This window comes from Triturus cristatus, chromosome 7 (genome assembly GCF_964204655.1).
Source record: "Triturus cristatus chromosome 7, aTriCri1.1, whole genome shotgun sequence".
Lineage (NCBI taxonomy): Eukaryota > Metazoa > Chordata > Amphibia > Caudata > Salamandridae > Triturus > Triturus cristatus.
The window spans coordinates 965,813,551-965,834,976 of record NC_140590.1 but is presented as its reverse complement, the minus strand read 5'-3'; positions in this window follow the sequence as shown (position 1 = coordinate 965,834,976).

The window sequence follows — 21,426 nt, the reverse complement described above, 5'->3', positions numbered from 1 at the left end:
CTCCCCAATTCGGGAGGGGCGGAAGGAGGGAAGGGGACTCACCAATTGTGGGCTCCAGCTTGTTGTGGGAATTAAGAGAACGACCAACTACCCAACATAATGGCCTGAGAATCCAAGGTCCGCCTGTGGAAAGACGTAGCGTGCTAGTCCCTCACGCGCACTTTTGCAACTTACAGTCTGAACGCGCGGTCTTGCCTCGATCATTCGGTTAATTCACCAGTTATTTTCACAAATACAACTTCCTTCGCTTCAACAACCAACCACTTGTTGTGTTCCTCACGTATGGCATGCCGTGCATGGTAACTGGCACCATTGATTCTTCTCAGTAATGTTAGGTTTTTAATTTACCTCTCCTTTCTCCTTTCTTCCTTTTCCATTCTCACAGGAATTGTAAAATCAGGCTTTTATTCCTTCTAGTCCTGATGATGATCTATGTATTGGTTGAATAGATCGAAACGTCATCGACCCCATGTACAAACATGCATTTTAAACGCATTTGTTAAAAATTGTGCATGACATTGTACCTTTAAGAAAGCTTGCCCTTGTATCTCGAACTGGCTAAAAGCTTCATTCTTCAGCCTGATGTATGTTTCTTTTGTTTGACTGTCTGTACCTTTTGTTCAGATGTTAAGGACACAGGACTGCGTCCCACTCTACAATCTATTGTATGTCAGAAAATAATTCTATTGATTATTAAAATTTCAATGCCCGGCTGGGCATTGTACAAGTAATATAGAGCCGATTCTGGTCTATATTTATCGCATGCTGTATTGTTTTTGAAGGACCTCCTGTTTTTCAAATTAGTAAGTACCCTGGGTCCTTCCTACCTTACGGGTTTCCCCTTGTTAAGCACTAATATCTCCCGATATCTACAGCAGGAAATAGTATGTTGCATTCCATGTCTAAATTAGACCACTCTCCGCATTTTATCACTCAACTCTGTTGCAAGCGGGCTCAACTCTACCTCTGTTTAAATGAATTCGAAACTGAAACCCCCAGAGTCTGACTTAAAATACACAAACGACGTAAAATCTCAGAAAAGGACGCCTCCCTTGTTAAAATTACTCTCATTACAGCAAACACATCTATAATTAGCAGTTGCAAATATGTGTACCATGAGCTCCGCTGTATTTTCTATATAGTGAGTGTAGGAAAGTGGGTTTCTGTTAGAGTACCCCCCACACACACTTTTTGCCTGATTCCGATGCATCGTTGGCTGAGTGGGTGCTGGCTTCCTGCTAAACAGGTTCCCAGTGCCTGTGTTTTTCCCAAAACTGCATCATTGTTCCCACAATTGGCACACCTCTGTCTCACATAAAAGTCTTTTGTAAAAGGTACCAGTGGTACCAAGGGCCTTGTGATCAGAGAGGGTCTCTGAGGGCTGCAGCATGCATTGTGCCACCCTCAGAGACCCTTCACCAAACACAGGCATACTGCCACTGCAGCCTGTGTGTTTTGGTGCAGATAAAAGTGAAGAGTCAACCTGACACACATCCCTGTATGCCAGTCCTACCAGCACTGCAAGAGGTCTAGGTAAGACACACCTACAGCAGGCCGTAGAGCCTTTAGGCAGGGTGCACAATATCTCATGTGAGGGCAGAACTGCATGGGGAGATATGCCCCTATAGTTTCTAAGTCCATTCTTAGACATTATAAGTGCACAGTGCAGTCATACTGAGTACATTGGCTGGGAGCTTGTCAATGCGAGTTCCACAGTTCCATGATGGATTCCACGAATTCCAAGATTTCTGGTACCAAACATCTCAGATTAATGAGCGAACACTGATGCCAGTGTTGGATTCATTAATAAATACATACACTCAGAGGGCGCCTCAGATGTGCCCCCTGCAAACCTACCAAACCACTAGTGTATGCCTGACTGGTCTGCCCCAGCCTGCCATCTCTAGACATGTTTCTGACTCCCTGAGATGGGAGCCTTTTGCTCTCGTGGGTCGGAAACAAAGCCTGCTCTGGGTGGAGATGCTTCACACCTAGACCCAAGCAGGAACAGCATAGAATGTCAATGAGCCTCAAAGGCTTCTGCGCCTTTGTTATGCTGATCAGGACCTCTCCAACTAGTGGAGATGCCCGCCCCCCTGACCAAGCACCACTTTTGCCGGCAAGGTCAGTTGAAAAATGTGTAAGCAAGAGAGGCGTGTTTCCCCTCAGCCAGGACCACCCCTAAGGTGCCCTGAGCTGAACTGACCCCCTCATTTGAGAATCCTCCATATTATTTTGGAGGATTCTAGCCAATAAGGTTAGGGATATGCCCCCACCCTAGACAGAATGGACATGCAAAGGATGTAGGCACCCTAAAGGTAAGTAGCCCATTGGCTACTACCTTCTAAACAGTGTAACACCCCTGAATTGAATATTTTGGGCCGGACTGGCCGCAGTGGACACTGGCCGTTTTACCGGTGGGCCTGAAGTTTGGGGGCCAGATTTGGACCCTTGGGGCTGATTTTATTACAATTGTCTAGTTTTGCAATAGTGGTGCAATATCGGTCCCCTGTAACAAAAACGGCAGCGGTTCAATGCAAGTGATGCTTCCCACTAGCCCTCCTCATCCCCCCCAGGGCTGATCGAGCTGCTTGCTAGGGCTGGTTTCTGCTCCTAGTCTGGCCGTGCCCCTCAACTTTAATCCTCCGATTACCAATGACCTACGAAGAAGAGGACAAAGAAGAGCTGTGCAGCAGCAAAGACTTAAGTCACCAACTTGGCCCCAGCCCTACCAGCATGTCTGCAGCCCTCAAAGACCCTGCTACAGAAGAGCAACTCGCAATGCATCCCAGCAACATCCAGAAGCCTGGGAGGGCTGAAAAGACTCCTAACCTCCTGTGAACAGTTGACACGTCCAGAAGGAAGCCAACTTTAAAGACAAAGTGCTCTGCCTATGAAACCGCAGAGCCGACCACCTCTGCACCTGGTGCACACAGCCCAAGTCCAAGAGCCCAAACAGTCCAGATAAGGTTCCCCAGTGATCCTGAGCAAAAGTCCCTCATGGGTTGACCCCTGCCAGACTCCACGTCGACGCCTGCAGCCTCTGCGTGATGACCTCCCCCCCAACCGAGACCGCACTGGTAATCTGAATTCAGATGGCAAAGGACACCCCTGCACTCATAGCCCCTGGGCCTTGAGGAGATCTACCGACTGTGTCCTAACAATCCAACACATCTCCAGCGACTTGTACAGCTGTAGGTTTCTTTTGTCCAGCCTCCTGGCCTGAGCCTGCAGCCTTTTTCCGATTTCAAGATTCTCCACTTGTTTGCACTGGGCACCCGGCGCTGTGTTGGCACTCTGCACCTGGCCACCCCTGTGCCACTGAGGGTGCAAGGTAGGTGCTGGCTTGTGCCCTCCCATGTGCTTAATTTAACCCCCAGAGACTGGGTTACCAAATCGTTCTACTTACCTGTAAGTAGTACCTCTTTGATTGCCCCCTTTCTTCATTGGATAACATTGGCACCAGAACCTGAGTTTGACCTCCGCACCTGGACACCCAGTGCCGCTGGTGGTGTAGTGAGGTCACTTACCTATACCTTGCCTGGTACTGATTCTTCATCCAAAAGCTCAATACCCTAAATCGTTTACTTACCTGCATATTGCTGATGTGTTTCCTCCCATAGGATAACATTGTACTGATTGAAAAATGAACTGTGTCCACTTTTTACATTGAAAAACAATGATATTGCAAAAATATTTTACTGCAACAAAGTATCTTTGGTCTATAAAATAAACATACTAAAACTAATATTTTTACAAACCATTGGTCGAGGATTTAGCTATTGAGTGTGTTTAATCGTTTCTAGTCTGTGTGCTTAGGTCTGCCCTCTGATAAGCCTAACTGCTCTCCCGCACTACCACAAAAGAGAGCATTAGTATTATCTACTTTAGCCTCTGTGAAGCCTCTGAGGATCCAATGGACTCTGTGCACACTATATCTTACTTTGGTAGAGTATATACAGGGCCAGCTTCCTACAGTGAGCACATTTTGAGCACATTTGCACCACTAATCTGCACTTCTAAGCCATCAATAGTGTGATTGAGGTGAGCGTGGTGCAGTACAAGTGAAAACATGCAACAATGGTCCACATTTTCCAGGGGAAGAGGTGGCAGGAAAGAAATCTCCCTATGAAAATTCCTCTTTTTACAGGAAAAAGATCTGAGTTAAGCAGCTGCTCATATGTCCAACAAGTGCATCCCTTTTAATCAGTAAAACAAATAGATAAATAAGTGCTAGGGGCCAAATATTTCTCAAGTGGTCACTGCAGCTCACACCACCCAGTGTCCATACCAGTGCTACCAGATGTGGGTACAAACTCTACCTACTAACCACCAGCTCCTAAAAACTGAAATGTGACAATTCAGACTTCAGGTTGCCAAAGAGGAATGAATGGACTGGAAGGTGCAATCATTCATTTGAGTTATATTGACATTGTAAACAATCTTCGTACGTTCTCAGATTAAAAATACACAGTCAGTGCCACCATATGGTGAGCTGACATAAATATGAGCCAGTGTTAAGAATTAAGTACTGCTGTCTAGCACCTGCAAACACAGGCACAAATTAAGCACTGTTTAAGAGAAACACATTTTATTCCTCCCACTTTTTCACCTCCAACATACAATAGCTGTAGAAAAGTAGCGGTATATGTGGTAAAAAAATGGAAGTAAAGGAGAGAGCAGTGAGCATGGACTTGGATGGAAGCTATAAGTGTCATAGGAGAAGCTCAGCAGTTTTGGTTCGCAGACTGGTGGCTTTTCACACTTGGTCTGGCCCCGATTCCGAGGCAGTCAGTAAAAATCTCTTGGTGTTAAGCTAGACCACACCCTGTCTATGACGGACCATGTTTCAACGATTTGCGGGACATGCTATGCCAGTATGCGCCTGCTGAAGAAAGCGTTCCCATGGCTTCGGATATCTTCTAGGAAAACATTAGTACAAGCAGGGCTGGACTGGCCATAGCGGGCACCGGGCATTTTCCCAGTGGGTCGCCAGGGTGGGGGCCGGTTTTGGGCCCCTGGGGGCTGTTTTTGTTACAGGGACATTTTTGAAGCATAGCTGCAAAATCGGCCCCTGTAACAAAATCGGCCGAGACTGGCACTGGCAAACAGCTCAGTCGCACCCACCAACTCCTTGGGGGGCCAGCCGAGCACTTTGCCAAGGCCGGTTTTGGTTCCCAGTCCAGCCCGGAGTACAAGCCTTAATTTCGAGTCGCTTGGACTACGGAAATGATTTGCTTGTAGCAGCCAATGATACCCTGATGTCTAAACATCTGGTGGTACAGAACACAGCCGAGCGACTTGTATGCAACCTTCCATCAGGCTCTACTGCGCCCCCTATTCTAAGTGCGCATTGGCCGCTAGTCAGGAAACGCGCTGTTATTAAGTAATGCTATCTCACTCACAAGTCGCTGTCTGCACAGAAGGCTTAGTCATTATTGTCCCGTCAGACTGCCTAGATCTAAGGACAAGGCCCTATTATTGATTCCTCAAATCTGTACCTCAAGAATTGGTGGTAGGTACTTTTCGTACTTTGTCCCTTTCTGTTTGCGCAAACTTCCCTTTCAAATTTGCACATGCACTGAGCTGGGCAGATTTTAAAAACTCCTGAAGGCATGTCTCTTCTACATTGACTGTTGGTCTGTTAGTGAAGAGCCGAGATACACCTTGGGGTTTGAGTCGTAGCGCTATAACAAGTGCTTATAAGAACATAACAATTCACAAAAAACAGGCAACTTTAGGAACCACAGTGCTAGGTGTAGAATTTACTCATTTATAGTGATGTAGGAGAGTTGTCATCTATAGACTGATATGGTGTAATTACCTTTCAAACAAATGTCCGATTATATAGAAGTGTTTTTAATCATTCCGGTGTAAAATGCCATCCCGAACAACATGGAAGCCATCTCTGTCACTTGCTTGTGCTCTCCCCCCCCGCACACATTCTCTACCCACAGCACACAGTCAAGCTGAGGTCTTATTAGATCATTTTTGTTGCTGTATTGTTTCTCTCACGATTAATTTTCTATGGAGTGGATGTAAAGTTATTACTTGTGACTACATATTCCATTTCTACACTAGACCTAATCACTTGACTAAAGTCTCATTGTCAGTGTTTCATATTTTGATCGTATATCTTCGAATGACAGCATAGAGCGTGATTAATATTTACCCATGAAATGGCTTAATCAATCAATCAATCAATCACATAATTTGTAAAGCGCACTACATACCCGGGAGGGTTTCAAGGCACTGGGGGGAGGGTGGGGGGAGCTGTTACTGGTCGAAGAGCCAGGTCTTGAGTTGTCTCCTGAAGGTCAGCAGGTCTTCGGTTTGTCGCAGGTAGAGGGGGAGGGTGTTCCAGGTTCTTGGCGGCGCGATGGGAGAAGGATCTGCCTCTGGAAGTAGTTCTCCGGATGTGTGGGACCGTGGCCAGGGCGTGGTCAGCAGAGCGGAGTTTCCTGTTGGGTACGTAGAAGGCGAGTCGACTCTTGAGATAGGCTGGGCCAGTTTTGTGGAGTGCCTTGTGTGCGTGGATCTGGAGCTTGAAGGAGATTCTTTTGTCGATGGGGAGCCAGTGCAGGTTCCTCAGGTGGGGGGTGATGTGGTCACGGCGCGGGACGTCGAGGATCAGGCGTGCAGAGGCATTCTGGATTCTCTGTAGTCTGTTGATGAGCTTGGACGAAGCTCCGGCATAGAGGGGGTTTCCGTAGTCGAGTCTGCTGCTGACTAGGGCCTGGGTGACTGTTTTCCTCGTGTTTGTCGGGATCCATCTGTAGATCTTGCGGAGCATGCGGAGGGTGTTGAAACAGGTGGAGGAGACTGCGTTAACTTGTTTGGTCTTGGAGAGTTTCGGGTCGAGGATGACTCCCAGGTTGCGTGCGTGGTCGGTGGGGGCCGGGGGGGACCCCAGAGATGTGGGCCACCAAGAGTCATCCCATGCAGAGGGGTTGGACCCGAGGATGAGGATTTCTGTCTTGTCTGTGTTCAGTTTGAGCCGGCTGTCCTCCATCCAGTCGGCGACGGCCTTCATTCCCTGGTGGAGGTTGGATTTGGCGGTGAGGGGATCCTTGGTGAGGGAGAGGATTAGTTGGGTGTCATCGGCGTAGGAGATTATGTTGAGGTCGTGCTGTTGGGCGATGCGTGCTAGTGGTGCCATGTAGACATTGAACAGCGTCGGACTGAGGGAGGATCCTTGAGGGAAGCCGCAGATGATCTCGGAGGCCTCAGAACGGAAAGGGGGGAAGCGGACTCTCTGAGTTCTGCCGGAGAGGAAGGAGGTGGTCCAGTCCAGGGACCTGTCTCGGATCCCTGCGTCGTGGAGGCGTGTGCGTAGTGTGCAGTGGCATACGGTGTTGAAGGTGGCGGAGAGGTCCAGGAGGATGAGGGCTGCCGTCTCGCCGTTGTCTAGCAGGATCCTGATGTCGTCTGTGGCGGCGATGAGGGCGGTCTCGGTGCTGTGGTTGCTGCGGAATCCTGATTGGCACGGGTCTTGGATGTGTTGTCTTCGAGGTGCTGGGTGAGCTGGGTGTTCACTATCTTCTCGATGACCTTTGCTGGGAACGGAAGCAAGGAGATGGGCCGGAAGTTTTTGAGGTCGCTCGTGTCCGCCTTGGGTTTCTTCAGTTGGGCGTTGATCTCTGCGTGCTTCCAGTTCTCAGGGAAGGTGGCGGTCTCGAAGGAGAGGTTGATGATTTTGTGCAGGTAGGGTGCGATGGACTTGCTGGCTTTGTTGAAGATGTGGTGCGGGAGAGGGTCGGATGGGGAACCTGAGTGGATTGTTCCCATGGTCTTGATTGTGTCCTCGATGCTCACGTCGGCCCAGGTTGTCAGGGTGTCATGGGCGGTGGGGTGCGGTGGGTTCGGTGCGGTGTGGTCGGCAGGGGTTGTCCGGGGTCTGAAGCTGTCATGGATGTCGGTGATTTTCCGGTGAAAGAAGGTGGCGAGGGAGTCGCACAGGGCTTGCGATGGTGGGATGTCGTTGGCGTTGGAGCTGGGGTTGGATAGTTCCTTCACGATGGTGAAGAGCTCCTTGCTGTTGTGTGTGTTGATGTCAAGGCGGTCTGTGAAGGAGGTTCTTTTGGCGGTCCTGATGAGGTGGTGGTGGTTGCGGATGGCGTCTTTGTGGGCAATGCGGCTGTCTGGCGTCTTGTCGCTGTGCCATATGTTTTCCAGTTTCCGGCAGGTGCGTTTTGAGTCGAGGAGATCCGGGGTGAACCAGCTGACTCTTCTGCTGGTGTCTCTGTTGGTGGGGTTTTTCAGCGGAGCGACGGTGTTGGCGCAGTTGTTCATCCAGCATTCGGGGGCGAGTGCACCTTCATCCAGGTTGGTGGGGTTTGTCAGAGGGTAGAGTGCGAGGCTTGTCTGTAGTTGTTCTACAGTGATTTTGCCCCAGTGGCGGCGGGGGGTCTGTAGGGTGTGGTGGTGCGTGGGTGGTTTTCGGAAGGAGAAGTGGATGCAGTGGTGGTCTGTCCAGGTGAGTTCGTAGGCGTGGCTGAAGGTGACGTGGGAGCTTGAGGAGAAGATGGCATCAAGCGTGTGGCCGATGATGTGGGTTGGCGTCGTGACGAGCTGTTTCAGTCCGAGGTTGGTGAGATTGTCGATAAGGGTGGAAGTGTTGCTGTCGTTGTTGTTCTCCAGGTGATAGTTCAGGTCTCCGAGTAGGATGTAGTCGGTGGAGGTCAGCACGTGTGTGCTGATGAGGTCGGCGATGGAGTTACAGAATTGAGGCCGGGGTCTTGGCGGTCTGTAGACAAGGGTGCCTCTTAGGGTGGTCTTTGTGTCCGTGTAGATCTGGAAGTGCATGTGTTCGGCGGTGCTGAGGGTGTCATTGGTGTTTGTTGAGACCCTGATGGTGTTTTTGTGGACGATGGCGATTCCTCCTCCGGCCCTGTTTGAGCAGTCTCTGCGGGTGATCTTGTACCCATCTGGGATAGCTATGGCGATGTCTGGCGAGGAGGCTTCGTTCATTCAGGTCTCGGTCAGGAAGGCGACGTCCGGTGATGTGGTGTCGAGTAGGTCCCACAGTTCGACGGCGTGTTTGTGTGCGTAGCGGGTGTTGATCAGGATGCATCTAAGCTGGTTGGCTTCCGTTGTGGTGGGCGTCTTGGCGCTTTCACGGCAGGAGAAGCTGCAGTTCCGGCAGGTGAAGGGACTGTGGGTGCGCCTCGGGCAGCCTTGCAGCAGGTGTGGGTCCTTCCTGGGTTGAGAGAGATGAGGGTCTTGGCGTCGTAGCGGAGGCGGTCTTCCTGGCTGGTGCAGGGGGCAGAGGTTCTGGTGCTGGGCACGCCTGCCAGGCGCGGACGGGCGCAGACGGGCTTGCCTTAGGCGCGGCCGCACAGCGGCCTCCATATATGGGAAGTATGGGAGGGAGGAGCAGCTGGGAGGCGGAAAGCGAGGGACGGGTGTGACGAATGGGTGCGGAGGGGGTGGGGTGACCAGAGACTGGCGCGGGGCACAGAAGAGGAAAAAAGGCTACAAATCAGAGTCACAGAGGCACAAAAGGCAGCACGAGAGTACGAAGGATGGCGAGGGGTACAGAAAATAAAAAGGGCACAGAGCAAAGCAGCTAGTGGGGGGCAGGGGGCACAGAACAGTTACAGTCACAAAAATCAAGGGTCACAGAGGCGCAAAGTCAGCACAAGTGTAAAGAGGACGGCGAGGGGTACAGAAAATAAAAGGGGCACAGAGCAGAGCGGCGAGCGGGGGCAGGGGGCACAGAACAGTTACAGTCACAAAGCAACAGGCAGCAAGCGAGAACGAATGAACCTAAGGCCACCACTGGCCACCAGGGATGAGGCGCAGGTGGAAACCTGCGGGTGGTGGAGGGCCTCGAACACTCCGGCGGCAGCAGCGACAGCGGGGGTGCAGGCGGAGCTGCAGCGCGGGGGGAGCGACCTACCAGAAGGTCAAGGGTCGCTCTCCTCACCGTGCAGCGGCCGCCATATATGGGAAGGTGGGGAGGGAGGAGCAGCTGGGAGGCGGGAGGCAAGGGACGGGTGTGGCGAATGGGCGCGGAGGGGGCGGGCCGCAGGGGAGGCAGCGGCGGGGACGGGGGACCGGAGACCTGAGCGGGGCACAGAAGAGGAAAAAAGGCTACAAATCAGGGTCACAGAGGCACTAAAGGCAGCGCGAGGTTACGAAGGACGGCGAGTGGTACCGAAAGTAAAAGGGGCACAGAGCAAAGCGGCGAGCGGGGGGCAGGGGGCACAGAACAGTTACAGTCACAAAAATCAAGGGTCACAGAGGCGCAAAGTCAGCACAAGTGTAAAGAGGACAGCGAGGGGTACAGAAAATAAAAGGGGCACAGAGCAGAGTGGCACTTAGGAGCTATGGCAATATGATGTTGATTTTCTGTGTGCACTGATTTGCTGAAGAAACAATGCATTTGCTCACACCACGATGAAACGGTAGAACTGTTGATTTAATATGCAATTTTTTTTATAAAAACCATTGATTTTGGGGGTGAACCTGAAGACCTTCCTCTTCTACTGGGGATAAAGTCTGAATTTCTAATGATTTTACTGGCCATTGGGACTTAACAGGTTCTCTGATATTTACTTACTCTGTTTAACTCTGCTTTTGATAGCCTTCATTGCTTTGACTCTGTACTGCTTACTTTGTAATTTTTATAATAAAACCCTTTTGCTTTTCATTGTTCTGGAACAGAGTTATTGAGTGGTGTCCATTCCATCTGCTTAACCCTTTACTTAACAAATTGTTTTACTCTGCTGATATGATGTTTGGGGAGGTGACTTAACATGGGGACACATTGCATCATGAAATTGAGGTTTAATATTAACACTGTCTCTGATCCAGCAAAAATGGGAGGTTTGGTTCAGATATTATTTCAGCGTGTCTAAATTTTGGGGTACAATTTTGCTCCCACAGTGATTCCCAAAATCTGTCTTTTTGTGCACAGCAATCTCTGCAAATTGTCATTCTTCAAGAGTACATCTAACACTTAATCAGCTATTTTTGTTGATCCGAAATATGCCAGTTTTGAGCTGGGGACATCCATTATGCATTCTCTCTGTTACCCAGAATCCCTTGCAAACCTAAAAAATTGACAAAAAAACACATTTTCCCGACATTTCTGTGGTGGAAAGTTCATGAGTGAATAGCACCTGTGCACTTTGCACATTGGCAAATGGGTAGAAATCCTTTGCAGGTTCAAAGGGAGGTTGCACCCAAAATATAATTAGCAAGTAGATGTAATTAGGGACTCCATGCACCTATTGCAGTTATAAGTATCATTTCTAATCGTTTTCTCATTAAATTGTTGCAAACTCACTGTAGTGTAAAACACAAAGAATTTGCGGAATGTGGGATTTGTAAAGTGCAAATATTTGTGGTTATACAAATGCTCACACAGTAATGTTTGACATATTTATAGAACTGCTTGCCTGAAAAGGGATATGTTAAAATGTGCACATGTAAGATGCTAATTTACAGGCTTTCTAGGCTTGGAATGTGCATGCGCAACAAGACACATGTGCATAACATGTTTATGTGCGCTGCACTTGAGTGGAATGTTTTACTTCTCTATTTTAATATTGAAAGCAGGAGCCAGGAAACACTACCAAAAAGCTTAAGAAGAAAGAGAAAGGGAAATTAGAGCTAAAGCATGGGAAGGTTTAGATAAAGCAGCCAACCTGAAAGACACCAGGCTTTTGTTGGACATCGTTAATCAACCTCTTTTTTCAGAGGTCTTACCAAATGGAATTAAGTGCCATGTATTAGAACCAGAATGGGTAAGTAACTTTTCCCAAATTTGTAACCCCAATGATCAACTGGATGATTCTCAGCTGGAACCAGAAATTGATCCACTCTTTTTTGATGATGCTTGGCTAATTGAATTCATTGACTTAACAGTACTTACTAAGGCCATACAGAGTGCTGCCTCAGGAAAGGACCTGGGCCCTGACAGGGTTCCTATTGACATACTAAAATGTATTCTGGAATTCACAGGCCCACTAATTACCAATGTCTTTAGGAGCTGCTGTGAAGGGGGCTCCAATTGATCCCCGGAGGGAATCCTTCTTAGTGCCAATACGTAAGAAAGGGAACAGGAATACTCCCACTTTTTACCTCCCAATCTCATTGTTAGACTCCACAGTAAAAACATTAGGTAGGGTCATCCAGGACAAGCTGGAAGCATGGGCTGAAACAAATTCCTTCTTTTCTAAAGCCCAGTATGGGTTCGCCTGGGTTTGGGGACAACCGAGCAGGCACTCACCTGTCCCTTATCACAGGAAATTATGTCAAGGCCAGGAGAGGTTCAAAGGCATTTATGGACCTCTCCTGTGCTTTTGACTTGTTTGATGGGGTAAACTTTTGGAACTTGTTGGAGTCTGCCGGGGAGGACACCCCACTGTTAAATCTCATCGGACGTTTACACTGGGACACCACCATTAAGGTCCATTACACACAACAAGGCGACTGTACAAGAGCCATAAAGGTACCTAGAGAGGTCAGACAGGGCTGGATAATAGCACCATTTGTGTTCTTAGTTTATATTCATTCTATAGATGCCGCCCTGGTTCAGTGTAGGTACGATATTTTAAGAATCGCCTTTCTCCCAGTCCCAGTTCTTTTATATGCAGGCAACGTGGTTTTAACTTCACAAATAGAAATTAGCCTACAGAAATTGATAAGCGGTTTTAATATTTTATGACTAATTTAAATATAAAAGTAATTCATCAGAAATCGTTTATTCTAATCTGTGGCCCAAAAAAACTTCCTCTAGATCCTTTTACATTGGTGAGACCCATATCACTAAGGTTTCTCATGTTAAAAATTTAGGAATCATGTTTGATGCTAATTTGACATGGAGCAGTTTGATTTGGAAATGAGCGGGAACAGAATGTGGTGTTATGGCTGCGCTTTATAGATCATTTCCTTATAATATGGAAGGGGGCAGAGGAAGATGCAGAAAATTTCACTAGATCACTGAATGATAATCATTTGATTTAAATATCGACCTGACTATTACAATCAGCAGAACTGAGGTTAATTTCTTAGATCTGACCATATATGTGAAAGACAGTAAACGGCACTCTAAAATATTTAGGAAACACATTGTGAGAATTATTGTGTTACATGGCAACAGCTTCCACCTGAGTTGCCTTGAGAGAAGTATCCCATACAGGAATAATATGAGAATACAGAGGAATTACAGTGAAGAGAGGGAAACCACAAAGGTACAAAAGGAGCTAGCTTTGAGATTTCAGTAGTGGCACCAGAACAGTGAGTGGCAACAGATCAGGAGAATCATTGCCAAACATTGGCAATTGGCTAAGAATGACACAGTGATTGGTAAAAAACAGATTAGCAAGAAGAGTACCAGTGATGTATAGGAGAGTAACATCCATGAGAGATATATTGGTTAATATAAGTCCTGAGTTCATAGATAAAATCCACTGGCTGTTAAGGATCAGGTGGTTTAGAAAATGTATAAAACATAAAGCCAGCCAACATGGTATAGACATGATGGAATATACATCACCCTTTTAAAAAAAAAATCAAAATCAAGGGAGCATACCATTGCAAGACCAACTTTGCGGTATACATTTTAACATGTCCACGTGCCCTAATATAAGTAGGGAGTACAGTGCACCAGGTCAACAAACACATCTTGCAGCACATACATGCAGTTAAAAATAATGACAAGACATATTTCATTTCATAACCTCTATGCTGTAAAAAGGCCATAGTCAAGCTTTTATTGAAAAAACCCTCTGCGGACCTGGCAGTTCTAAACAACTTTAGGCCAATTTCTCTACTTCCTTTGCCTGTTAAGATATTGGAACACCATGTGAGTAAGACTGTTTCCTCCTACTTAGAAACACACTCGCTGGAAGAAGAACAATTTGGATTTAGGCCTGGCCATGACACCGATACAGACCTACTGAGTGCTTTGGATGAAATACGCCTGAGGGAAGACAATCACCAGTCTTGTATGCTGATTCTGCTTGATTTATCAGCAGCCTTTGATACAGTTAACCACCACACCCTGCTGGCACGAACTATGTCTATGGGTGTTGGTGGGACCGTGTTAGAACGGATAAAATCTTACCCTCAGGCTCCATGTCAGGCAGTTGCATTGCCACCTTATCAATTGGACTTTAGATGTATTCAATATGGAGTGCCACAAGGATGAGCACTCATGCTAATATTGTTCAATGTGTATATAAAGCCATTCATCTCTTTAGTAAAACAACATCATATTATGGTTATTACCTATGCCGATGATACATAGTTGATGTTGTCTTTCGCCAATAATCTGCAGGATGTAGTAAACACTGTTGGGTTCTGCCTGGCAGATATTGTGAAGTGGATGAATGCAAATTCCCTAAATCTGACAGAGATTAATACAGAATTCCTCGGCTGTTCTGCAAAAAGAATGCCAATGTCCCTTCCTTTTAATTTCTGGCCACTACACTCGAGAAGCACATCAATAAGGTAGTGAGTGTCTGTTTTGTCCTGCTTCGTGGCCTCAGGAAAATACTACCGGTGCTACCTATGCATGCCAGAACTTCAATTGCATGGAGCGTTATACTTGGTCCAATCGACTATTGTAATTCACTGCTTCTTGGTTACCCAAATTATATGACTTAAGAGACTGCAAATAATCCAGATGGCGGTCGCCAAGTTAACATTAAACAGACCTAGAAGATCCTCAGCTTCTTCGGCTTCAAGAGAACTCCATTGGATCCCCGTTGAGCAAACAATTTTCTTTAAGTCCATGTGTATTGTGTTCAAGGTCTTTCAAGATAGGGGCCCTGTGAGGCTGCAAGATAGAATAAAATGCTATGTTCTCGGGAGATCTTTGTGATCTGCCATGACTAACCTTATCATGGTACATAGGTTTCAAAAGGTTTGACAAGGCAGATGAGCCTTCTCAATCAAAGGTGCTCAAATGTGGAATAAATTTCCACCCAGCCTGAATGCACACAGACCTACTAAAATTTACAAAAGCCGTGAAGACCTGTCTATTTGACTAGCAGTAGGTGCCCACAGTAATTTACCATTCCTGTTCTTCCCTTAGGTAGCGTATGCCTCAGCCCTGGGACAGCAGTCTGGTCACAGTGCACAATACAAATACCCTAAATATATAATTAAATAAGTACATTGCACAACCCTTCAGTACAATACATGGTGGTGAGGAAATGTTCCTAAGGTACTATGTCATTGATTCAGTACCAAAACACTTCAGGCAAGATGTATCAAGCTATTTTGCGATTGCAAACGGTGTGAATCACAAAAATCAGCCATTTGCGAACGCAAAATAGCCTTATTCAATGTATGTAAGCTTTCGGATTCGTAAAATTGGCAATCGTAACAAATGTGAATCCTAATTTTGCGAATATCAATTGTGCAAATCCCAAATTGTGAATTCGCAATGTGGGAATCAAATTCGCAATTTTGCACGTGCAAATTACCACCATCTCAAGTCAGGTGGTAACCAGGTGCAAACTTTTTTAACAGGCGCAGGGCGCCTCAGAATGGTTCACAATCGCAGCGCTGTATGTCATAGCGAGGTGGGTGCAGATTGAAGCAGCAACCCAAATAAGGAGGAGGAGACAGGAACGCATTTCAAGAGTGCGCATAACCCTGTTTCAGCAGACAGAGGAAAAAATCCATGATAAATATAGACTAGACTCAGCAACAATACTAGACCTGATCGCTGGCCTACATCGAATACTGGAGCATCAGACCCGCAGGACCCAAGCCATTCCCACACATGTGCAGGTCCTATGTTCACCGCACCTACTAGCATCAGGAAGCTACCATGGGGTGATAGCTGCGGCAAGAGGGGTGTACCAAAGTTGTGTTTCACGCTTCTTAAATGCTTTTTTGGATGCAATGGTACAGAGGATACACCATTACATCAGATTTCCCACTACGCAACAGGTATTGCAGCAGACCAATTGGATTATTACCAGATAGCCCAATTCCCACATGTAATTGGGTGAATTGATGAGGCACATGTAGCCATCTGTCCCCCCTCAGCAAATGAGTATGTGTTTAGGAACAGGAAATCCTTTCATTCGCTCAACATCCAGGTCATATGTAATGCCTCACACATAATAACTGACATAGTGGCCAAATATCCTGGTAATACGCACAATTCATTCATATTCAGACACAGTGGAATATACACACGATTCACTGGGTGTGAATTTGGTGAAGGATATCTGCTAGGTAAATGCATGTAACTCACTCATATACACTCCTTGGATCCTCAGAAATAGGGCAGTGAGTAATCTATTACCTTTCATACTGTAGTTGATGGTGCATATGCTGTGCGCTCCTTCAAACTCACACCATACCTTAATCCTGCAACTCAGAGTGAAAGAAGATACAATGCTGCGCATAAGTCGACGAGCAATGTCATAGAGCGGACATTTGGCCTACTGAAGAGTAGGTTCTGCTGCCTACACAAAAGTGGAGGTGCATTGCAGTATTGGACAGAGATCTGTTGCAAAATTGTGGCCACTTGTGCCATACTGCACAACCTAGCAACAACCAAAGGCATATAATTGGACCTCACATATTCGGAGCCTAATGAAGATGATGAATCTCGTCCACCTCGTAGAGCAGCTGGTGGTGTAGGTGAAGCAGATGGCAGACAGAGACGTGATGAAATAACTTTCTAGGTGAGTAATGATGAGACAATGCACTTGGTGACTTTTGTTCAGCTGTGTTTTTATTCACTTTAAGATCAGGTAAACTGTGTGCACACAGCCGTCAACTTTCTTGTGTGTGGATTTTGTAAGTCAACATGGCATTTATACTGACCATGCACAACATTCAGCACTGATCATCATATGCAATGGGTTACCTCACCCATTGGCATGTCTTGGTATTACCAGTAGCGGCCCATGCAGGGAGTGCCGTGGGGCGGTGGGGTGGGCGGGGAAGGGAAGGGGCAGGGTGGAGGGTAGTAAACTTCGGCTCACGGCCGACCAGAGTAATGTAAAGAAAAAATAAATAAAACAAATTTGTTTTGTTTATTTTTGGAACCGCCAAAAAAGCCCACCAAACACAAGAAAACTCGTAATCATGCGGGCAGTGTGGATACAGGTTTGGCGGTGCGGGAGCGGGCTGCCGGCATGGTGGTCCATGGAGGTCCTAAGAGGTAGAAACAGGGAGAAGAAATTGCGTCAATTGGAGTCTAGATATATACTAGAACTAGACAGCAAAGTCCCTAATTTTTTAAATATGGAAGAAGATTTGTTCACATTCCGTTGAATCCTTTTTTTCAATTTAGTATGAAATGCAAAGCAGTATTGAAAGTTGGAATTTAATTAATTTCATGTGAAAAATGGCAGTAAGCCGACAGAATGGTTGATTAAACTCTTATGGAACTATATTGCTATTGAATTGAATCCTCACTTGGGAAGGAAAATTTAAAAAGCATGAGTTAACACTTAAAAATTGTGGCTTGTTTTATATTAATTGTATATTAGAGGAGCAATATATTTTAGTCAGCCATGTTGAATAGGTGCGGAAATAGTATACATGAAACATTCATTTAGAACCTTTTATTTATATATGGATAAAGAATTCAATAATGTAGTATGTTATGAAAATCCCTGAGTATACATTAGCAATGTGGGACATAGAGAAATGAGTGACTTCGACAAACAGATTGAGAAATTCAGTCTTTGCATTTTGAATTACAATGTAACAAGCCGCATTAACTATCAATGTGAAGTATTAAAAATGTTTCCTGTGAATATTATTTTGTTTCTCTGACTGGTAATGTTGAAGAGAATGGAAAAGGAAAACCGGTGTTTAAACCTTTATGTTCATTGGCATTTTAAAGTCACTTGTATATTTAAATGCAAAAAAATTTAATTTCACTGTTTGTGACCTAGGCCGGTGTACGAGGCTGAAACGTGTCAAGCGGCAAGTTCTCAATAAACTGGAGAAAGTTCTGAGTGTGGGCATGCAGTTCCACCTATGTTGTCTATGTACTTGAATGCCCATGCAATTTACGCTATGTGGGCAGCATGACCTTTTCTGCCAGAAAAAGAGTGCTTAAACACATGAGGGCAATTAATAACAAAGACCTACACTAACCGGTGGCAAGACACTTCGCAGAATACCACCTGTCCAACAGCTCTCTCCTCAAATACTTTGCAATAGACCAAATACATCAGAACTACAGAGGGGGTTGGGGGGACAATAGGATCCTCCAGTGGAGGAAAAGAGAATCTTGGCATATTTTAGAGCTACAGTGCAAATATCCAGGGGGACATAACCAGGACGAAGAAGTAGGAATTAGGAATTCATTTGCATGAAAACTAGCTTGTCTAACACTATCACAAGATTCTAACAAGGGCTCTTGTTCTCCTTCTTGGTGTTGCGTTACTTTATAAACTGTATGTTCTTTTGAAATGTTGAAATTTCTATGATTTTAATCGATTCTTACTAAATGAATTGTATTCTTTTATACCACAGGGGAAAAGGAAGGGGCCTAATCTCGGATGGTGATGTCATCAGAGGTACCTACCCTTTTCTTCAACATCACATCTTCTTGGTGGAGGGCACTATACAGATAAGATCATTTGATTTTTTTTGTTCTTTGATCTAATTTCACACTAACTTGTGTATCACTAGATTTGTATTTTATACAGACTCTGCAGTTGGCATAGGTTGATCGTGTTACTTAACAGAACTTTCTTGTCATGCAGGTCTAACTGGAGAACATTCTCCAGCCCTCTTTCTTTATGTATTCCTGTCGGAAGGTGTTAGAATTTAACTTTATGTTATGTTACTATCTTGGCGCTTATACTGTTATATTGATTGACGGAATGACACATGACTTTCTTTGACACTATGGGGTCCATTAGTCCGCCCACCACCCTAGCGGTGCTGGGACCGGCCGCCAGTGGTGCGGCGGTCCCGCACCACCAATGAGGATGTGACCACCACCGTGGTGGTCGCATCCCCCATATTCAACATTGTGGTGGGCGGTGCTGTGAGCAGCACCCGCCACAATGTTGTAAATGCATGTTGTTCATAGGCATGCATAACGTGACAGGCACCGCGCGGTGCCTCTCACCTTGTGTATGCCAATGTTGCCAAGTTCAGCCCCCCCACCCCCCGGTGGCCCACAACAGGCACCCAAAGCGATTCCTGCATGCCTTTCCATGGCGAAGTCTCCGCCGTGGAAAGGCATGAAATCGCCAACATCCTAATATGGATGGCGGTGCCTGCAAGGCACCACCACCATATTGTGGGCCTTTTCCGCCCGGTAGGGAATCGTACCACGGTACCCCCCGCCATGCTTGCTAATGTGGCAGGGGGTAACAGGCCATCTGGCAGAGGGTTTTGGTGACCGGATCACCACCGCCGGTCGGGCGGTGGCGATCCACCCGCCATGCTAATGACCCCCTATGTCTCTTGAAAACATGCTTGCTGAATTCTAGGCAGAAAATGCATTATACACATCAGTCAATTTTGCAGTCACCACTGTACACATTAGCCACCATCATGGCGTGATTGCGGTACGTAGTGGAAGTATGACACAGGACATCCCCCATTACTTAGTCTTCATGGAATGGTGGTATTGAGAACACTCCTGGAGCTCGCAGCTTAATGCAATCCCTTTTTTGACATGCAGCACCGGTTATTAAACCTGGTATTTAATCCCTTTTGACAACATTTTCAATAGGATCTGACCAACCGAGTCCTACACACAGAACATGCTACTTATTACATACTAAGGAGGGCTGCAAGTGAATACGATTTATTATTTATTATCTATTGCTTTTTTACTTTACCAGTTTATGTATTGGGTATTTTTCTGATTTAACTGTTATCATGTCACATTTATTATTAAGCAAAATGAATGTGTGTGGTTCATATTTAAACATTCCAATATGAATGCCATTTTCATATGTGACTAATATCCTTCAGTTTCCTTTTGGTCCGCTTTCTATTTCTGATTGTTTTGTATGTATTCTCCGATCAACCACACATCCAGTGTGTGACCAAGCCTGTGTGGCAGTCAAAACGCGTGACTGGATTAAAAGATTAAAAACAGCTATCTTTTGGAAACATCCCCTATATATATATATATATATATATATATATATATATATATATATATATATATATATATATATATATATATATAAATCTTAAAACAATTTAAGAAACAGCTAAAAATGTGACTTGGACTGATCAAACCTGACCAACAGTAGCAAAAGTGTGAACTTTGATGGAGTCAGATGTCAGATTTGCTATTCCTACTCCTATGTTAGCATGAGTGGGGAAAGTGTTGGAATTTAGAGGAGTTAGATTTAGTATTCCCATTCCAATGTGGCTGACTGTAGGGAAAGTGTTGGGCTTTGGAGCGGTTAGATTTAGTATTCCCACTCGGATATTAGCAACAACAGGAAAAGTATTGGTCGCTCGTGGGGTCAGATTTCCTATTCTTACTTCAATCTGAGCAACCCTAAGGAAGGTGTTCAACTTTAGTGGGGTAGATTTACAAGTTGTACTCCAACATAAGCAACAATAGGGAATATGATGAACTTTAATTGCGTCACATTACAGGTGTACTGCCCTTTTAAAATCTGTTTTATATGTTAACCGTTCAGACATATATAATTGGGTTGCCCGTATACTCACCAGCAGGGGAGCCTTCTGTGGTGAGTACAGGGTTGCTGGACCCCAGTTTTGTTTTCTGTTCTCCTTTTCATTTTGGTCGGAGTAGGTGTGCCTTCAATTTTCGAGGGTGGCCACTTCCATTCTTATTGGCCAAGTTCGTATGTCTGTCTTGATAGGAAACCAGCCAGTTTCCAGACAGTGCCAAGTACCAGGACCCCTGGTTGTTTTCTCGCTTGAACGTATGCGAAGAAAGAGCGCTTAGAACTAGGACATAGGGGTAAGCCATTGGTTTGTGAAGCTTTTAATTGTAATGTATCTATTAGGTATTATCTTTGTGGTAAGTGTAATATTGTTTTCAGAAGTCAGCATGAATGAGAGGTTTGCGAGACAAATGCCATGAGCCTTAGAGGTCGGGTGGAGCCCTCAGTGTGTGTGGACAAGTTGCTTAGGTGTATTTTGTTAAATGCAAGATAACTGGTCCAAAATAATTGTGAATTTGCAGATTTTTCAGATTCATGTAGTCCACCTGTGGCGTTTCTACCAGAAACCTGGACATATTCATCTTCAGAGTCCGATATAATATTGCAATAATTGAGGGCACTGACATTTTTAGAATTGACAGACAGGGAAAAAAGGGGGAGGGGTTGCGGTAGTGTACATCAACGATCTGAAGGTCTTGTTAGATTTAGCCTCACATTTGGCTGAATTCTTTCAAGTCAAAGATGTATATAAGGAGTTCTTCTCTAGAAATGGTATGGATCAAATTGATAGTGTAGAGAATATTCCCGTAGTGACGGT